The 6000-nt window shown below is 45.6% G+C and overlaps 1 protein-coding gene across 1 annotated transcript in view; it reads right to left on the reverse strand.

The window, feature by feature from the left end:
• The window catches only part of SCN2A (sodium voltage-gated channel alpha subunit 2), a 97610-nt gene extending 91610 nt beyond the window's left edge, over positions 1-6000 (reverse strand). Inside the window, exon 1 of the mRNA XM_083404896.1 lies at positions 5677-6000. The gene's annotated coding sequence lies outside the window, so the exon portion shown is untranslated. The remainder of the gene's footprint in view (positions 1-5676) is intronic.

Raw genomic sequence — 6000 nt, forward strand, 5'->3', positions numbered from 1 at the left:
TGGGACTAAGCTCCACTGAACATGACAGAATTGCCATCTGAGTAAACACCAATTGGATTGTGTCAAATAGCACTTGGGCAGCTTGTCTGAAACCAGCAAACTTTATGGATACTTTGATTACTGGGCAACGTGTGACAAAATGCCAATTTTTTGAGGCAATCATGCAGGAAGATACCAGTAAACTGGTGTGAGTGATGGGTCTGCAGAAACTTGAAGCCATCACTATCACACATTCACTAGCCTGTTGCCAAATAGCCCTGTTTTCTTGCATGTTTTCTGAATACACACAACATGGACAGCAGCACATCAGGCCAACCCCAAGCCAACTTTGGCTGTGTGAAAACAGCCTTTTGTCTCATGATAAGCACTTCACAGCCAAGCTCAGAATTATCTTATTTCACCAACTGCAATAAGAAAAGTGCAGGAATAGGAGCATTCCCCGGCCAGCATATACCGTATTTTTCGCTCTATAAGACGCACCAGACCACAAGACGCACCTAGTTTTTGGAAGAGGAAAACAAGAACAAAAATATTCTGAATCTCAGAAGCCAGAACAGCAAGAGGGATTGCTGCGCAGTGAAAGCAGCAATCCCTCTTGCTGTTCTGGCTTCTGGGATAGCTGCGCAGCCTGCATTTGCTCCATAAGACGCACACACATTTCCCCTTAATTTTTAGGAGGGAAAAAGTGAGTCTTATAGAGCAAAAAATACGGTAAATTCAAAGTAGCCAAGAGGCACGCGGAAACAGAGCAAGAAAAAAAATACAAAAAGTGAAAGCAATTGCAACCATAGGCCAGCTGAAAATCAATGGAATTGACAAAGTTTGGGGGTTAAAGACTGTCCTCTTCTGTCCTTATATTAATCACACTGCATGAAGTCAGAGCAGCTGCCTTTCTGCAAGGGCATATGTTTCTTTCACAAGTTCATACCAGACCATTGGACTAGAAGGTCCTACTTACGAAAATCTAAATGTAATGCTTTCCCCCGCTACCTAGAAGAAGTATGTGGGTGAAGAATGGTGAAATGTGCATGTAGGTTGTCACATGTCACAAATGCAGTTGTTGCATTGCAAATGCATGTGCTGGGAACCTGTGTGTAATTGACCTGTGTGCCCTTCCAGAACATAAACAAGGGCTCACAAACCACACTTGGGAGAGGAGAAATGGAAGGACCGGGGGCATGGGTGTTTGAAGCATCCTTTCCATGCAGAGTGAAGGGACTCTGGGATGGCATCTCCCACAAAGGGTACTCTTTAGTCAGTTTCTGCTGGGTGGAGGATGCTGGGACATGTACAAACCATCCCTTCCCTGTGCAGGAAATGTAGGCTTCAAGCATCTGCATCACTCTTGCTGCAGCCTCCTCTCCTCCTCCTTTCTCTGGTAATGTTTGAGGTTCTTTAGATGGGCAGGGGAGGTGGGTAGTGGAGATGGCAGCAAGTGCTTCAAGCTCCTGTGTGTGTTGCACACATGCACAAATCAATCCCTTGTGCACATTCACTTGGGAGTGTTTGCAAAGGAGCTCCTTTCATGGCTACTGTGGTGTTGATATTGTGCTGAAGGAGCACAGGAAAGCAGTTAGCTACACTGGGCTGAACTCTGGTGTAACTACTGATTTGGTCTGCCGGGTCCTCCTATCTTGCTCTCTGTTGGGTTTCGTGTGTGTGGCGGCATGCCTTCCGCATCCTGCCCATCTAAGTAGAACTGGGCTATGAAGTGGATCCAGCATACATCAGGATCATGGGTCAGCTTTGAGTTCCACCGCAAAAGATTCCAATAACTTTAAAACCTCTCATCATAAGAGAAAGAACAACACTTTATGGAAGATGTTTGCAATAAGAGAAATGCAGCTTGCAGTGGACCTTGCTCTTTAGCCTGGGGAAAATGCTGTGGCCAACATGATTCAAGTCTGCTAGCGCATATTGTGCTGCTCAGTAGCACATGCCAGCTGGATTATTCCTCCCCAGGGAATACTTGTGTGCATATGGCAGCATGATCACCTCCTGCAACTAAACCTTCCTACAGCCTACCAGGCTATCTTCATGTCTGCAGCTGGCTCAGCACCCTCTCACTTCCGAGACATTTCCCCCTTTGCAATATTAAATTGGCATTTAAAATGGAAGCATTGGATTTTAGATATTTTAAATGGAACCATGTTAAGGCATCTTTTGCCAAACACCAGACTTGGGCTGCCATTCTGTGAATAGTTTACCTGGGAGCAAGCACTACTGAACACAGTGGGGAACCTACCTCTGAATAAATCTGCATAGGAGTACCCTGTCAATTTACAAAGTGGCACTTCTAATGTTTTGAAATAGGGGTAGGAAAAGTCAGAGTGGATGTTCTAGAAAAACAAACATCTTTAATATGCAATTCCAATTCAGCCAGGAATTAACTGGTGCCTGAGCTGAGTTGAAGTTGTGCAGGAGTATGGTTGTGATCACTTCCTGTTGAGGTTTAGGCTGTCAGTGGCTTAACTCCTTTGAAGGAGTGGGAAACCTATTGAAATGATCTGTGTGCAGAAACTGGTGGATTCCTGAGGGTTCTGGCGAATTTTCCAGCTGGTGTAGATGGCATTCCTTTTGAAGTTCTGGTTGCTCTCTGTAATACAGGGAGAACTCGGGTGGAGTTTGCAGCTCCATGGTATACCCATAAACTGAAAGCCATGAAGCAAGCACAAAAATGGGTGGAGGGCCAGTCCACAGCCTTGAGCTTCATCTGCTGTAACAGTGGAGTCAAGGTCTCAGCGGATGCAAGTGATTTTATCCTCACTTATCCTAAGCAAGTCACAGTGAGCTATACCATCAGTTCTGCCACTTCCTTTGGGCCAGACTGTAAAATGACTTGCAGTACGTGGGGAAACTCTTCTGGACGGCGCAATGAGGAGGCAGCGGAGGCAGCAAAGTATGCTGCCTTTGCTGCCTTCACTGCCACTGGCTAGGCTCTCTGATGAGCCTCACCAGTGTTCAGTTGCATTTGGCTGGAGTTTTCCTTCACCCACGTTTGAATTGTCTCTCTAGCTTGTTTCCTTGCCCTAAGCAAAGAACTATACCAGGGAGCCAAATGGGTTTCACAAAGAGGGGCAGCGTGCCCAGGAGAGATTGTGCCAACAGCCTCCACTTTTATTCACAATCCTTGATCATAAGAAAGTCAGTTGCATCTAAATTATATTAATTCCAGTGGGTAAAATGAGGCCTAGTACTTCAGTTGCAGAGAACCATGGTGGTGCTACCAAGTAACTAGAGAAAATACTCTGCCAATCATATTCATTTGGAACATAGCAAATCTAAATGAAGGGTAGTTTTACCCAGTGCTATTTTCTAGAAAAAAAGAGGTGCTGGAACTCACCATGAACACCTCTTAGAATGGCAATGGCATCCACCTGAGAGGTGCCGGAATGGAGTTCCAGTGAGTTCTGGCTCAAAAAAGCCCCCATTTTACCTGGATCATGCATCTAACCACACTTTGCATCTAACCACACTTTGATCTGCAGCAACTAACAGGTGATAGTTAAGCTTTCATTCCCTCACATGAAAATACCGTATTTTTCTGTGTATAAGACACCCACATGTATAAGACGCCCCCTTTTGAGGGGGACTCAAATTTAAGAACATTGGGGGGAGATGGCTCCATGTATAAGAAAAGTACGGTATTTACCTCATGATTTATGCAAGGCTTGTTTGTGAAAGACGCAGGCGCAAGCAAGGCCTGCTTTGCTGTCAGTTGGCAACCCTATTGAAGAGTGATGCCAAAAGAGGTGTAGCAAATGTAGTTAGCTGGGCCCTGTGACCAAAACATCTGAAGAAGCAGAATCACAGGTGTCTGTTGTGCTATTTGAAATGGTTTCTTTCCCGCAAAAGCCCCAATAAATCTGTTCATGTCTAAGGTGCCTTCAAGATTGCTGTTGCTGTTTTAATGCCAAAGACAGACATGGCTGCCTGTCTTGGAATTAATTGCTAGTTAGATCTCTGCCCAACCGAGAAAACACAGCCCCTGCTTTTCCCACTAACACATTGATCTTCCTCTATCTATGTTCCCATCTTGTGTTCCCTCAGATTCTGCTGTGCAGCTTTAGATACACGCATGCCCTATTTATGAACGACTCCATTGACTGGAAATCGGAGTCTTAGATTCGTACCTGCGCTTAATAATAAATGCATTGCTGAAAGCACAAAAGGTCAGAGGTAACGGGGATGGTGATGATGCATCGTGCTCAGCTTGGCATTCAACACCTCTCATGTACAAAACCCATCCCAGGAACATCAGCCAGGAACAACACTTGTGCCTCCCCCCTACTTCCTGCCCAGCAAGGGCGGATCCTTTACCATCTCATGAAGACAGCTGCATTTACCCTCTAGCCATGACAGTGCTGCACACAGCACCCTCCAAATCAGTGCTCGGCTCCGGAATCAACCGAGCGCATCAACATGCAAAGAGCCCACCTCCCTTCCTGCCCCCGCCCAAAGGAAAAAGAAGAAGAAGCAGCCACAGTGGAAATCTCATTAAAATGCATATGCGCCAAAGGATCTCTTGGAGGCCAAGGCTGATCCTGCTTCCCATGTAATTAAACTGGCAAACCACGGTTGCTGTGACAGCCGCTGACACAGACACCGGAATACTGACTCCGTTGCTTATTGCTGAAGGATACAGAGCGAGGGTTTTTCCTCCGTGGGCAGATTTGCACATAACATTGCTGGTCTCTCTCTGTGAATCATTACGGGGCGAAATCAAGCTTTACCTGTGATTCCCCACCCACAAAGCCCCCAATGTATTGCTTTCAAATCAAAATGGGGGAGAATGGGGGAGAATGGACAAGTCAGGGAGTGGCATTTGCCTTCTGAGAAGCCCACAGGTCCAAACAATCTGAATAATATACATAATGCAGGGTGTGGCAGGGGAGATATCAGTACCTGTCAAAAGATGGAGTTCAGCCTGTTTCAAGGAAGGTTAATCGCAAGCATGTCGAAAGGTTTAGCCATTAGGTGTGTCTTGCAGAACCTGCTACACTGTTGAGATACTTGATATGTGTCCTCCCTCCTCCTCCTCCTCCTCTTCTTTTTCACAATGTCTCCTATGTAAAAACGACTCTTTCACTGGGATGAAACGGTACAGCCAATACAATATGCCACGCCGAGGCAAGAGAACAAATTAATATTACAAAAGCAGCATTCTGCCGTGCTGAAGATGTTCCAGAAGAACAGCACGTCCCTGCCACACTCTGATGAGCCCCCTCTCCTCTCGTTTTCTTGATCTGCCCCGTTGTTTTCTCACCGTTTTTTCTTTTTTGGTCTGTGTGCATCAAATAAACCCACCAAAGCATTGGGGGGGGGGGGGAGAGATGGACAAAAGCAACGTTAACACTTGTAGCTGACAGGAGGACCAGCAACCACAGCTTATGACCACAGGTTTGCAAGAGAGAAATCTCTCCCGTGCGTTCCAGAAAATGCAGATTTTAACGAGGAAAACAGAAACACACGATGGGCAAGATGTTAAATGGCTATCTGTTCAAAATGGAACAAAAACCTTGCCAAAATGATGCCGTTTGTGTTCTGCATGCATCTAAAATTAATCGCCAGCTAGGTGCGCCAGCAGGAGAGAGGAACAATCAATAAGCTGGCCTGATGGTGCGACTGCTACAAAGGCAGCAGAGGAAATATTCTCTTTTAAGTCCATCATCTTACCTGGAAAGAAGAATGATGAATTACAGGACAAGCAATGCCATTATCCATAGATCTTCATATATAGGTTTTCCTGCTTCAGCTGTTCAGGTTCCTCAGGATAGTAGCTTTCCAAAGTCTCCCATTTTTACACCTGCCTCATTGACAAACCGATCCAACCCTAAAACCAAAAAGGAAACCTTTTTTTCAGTAATCTTCTGCCCTGGCGTCTTCCTTTGAGAATCACTCTGTGTTCCCCAACATCCGTAAGGGGGGAAAAAAATGCTGGTGAGGGATAAAAAAAAGAAAAAAAGAAAGAAGCAAGTGGGGGGAGAGGGAGAGAGATTT

The sequence above is a fragment of the Podarcis tiliguerta genome (genome assembly GCF_965153285.1).
Source record: "Podarcis tiliguerta genome assembly, chromosome: 1".
In the NCBI taxonomy this organism is placed as follows: Eukaryota; Metazoa; Chordata; class Lepidosauria; order Squamata; family Lacertidae; genus Podarcis; species Podarcis tiliguerta.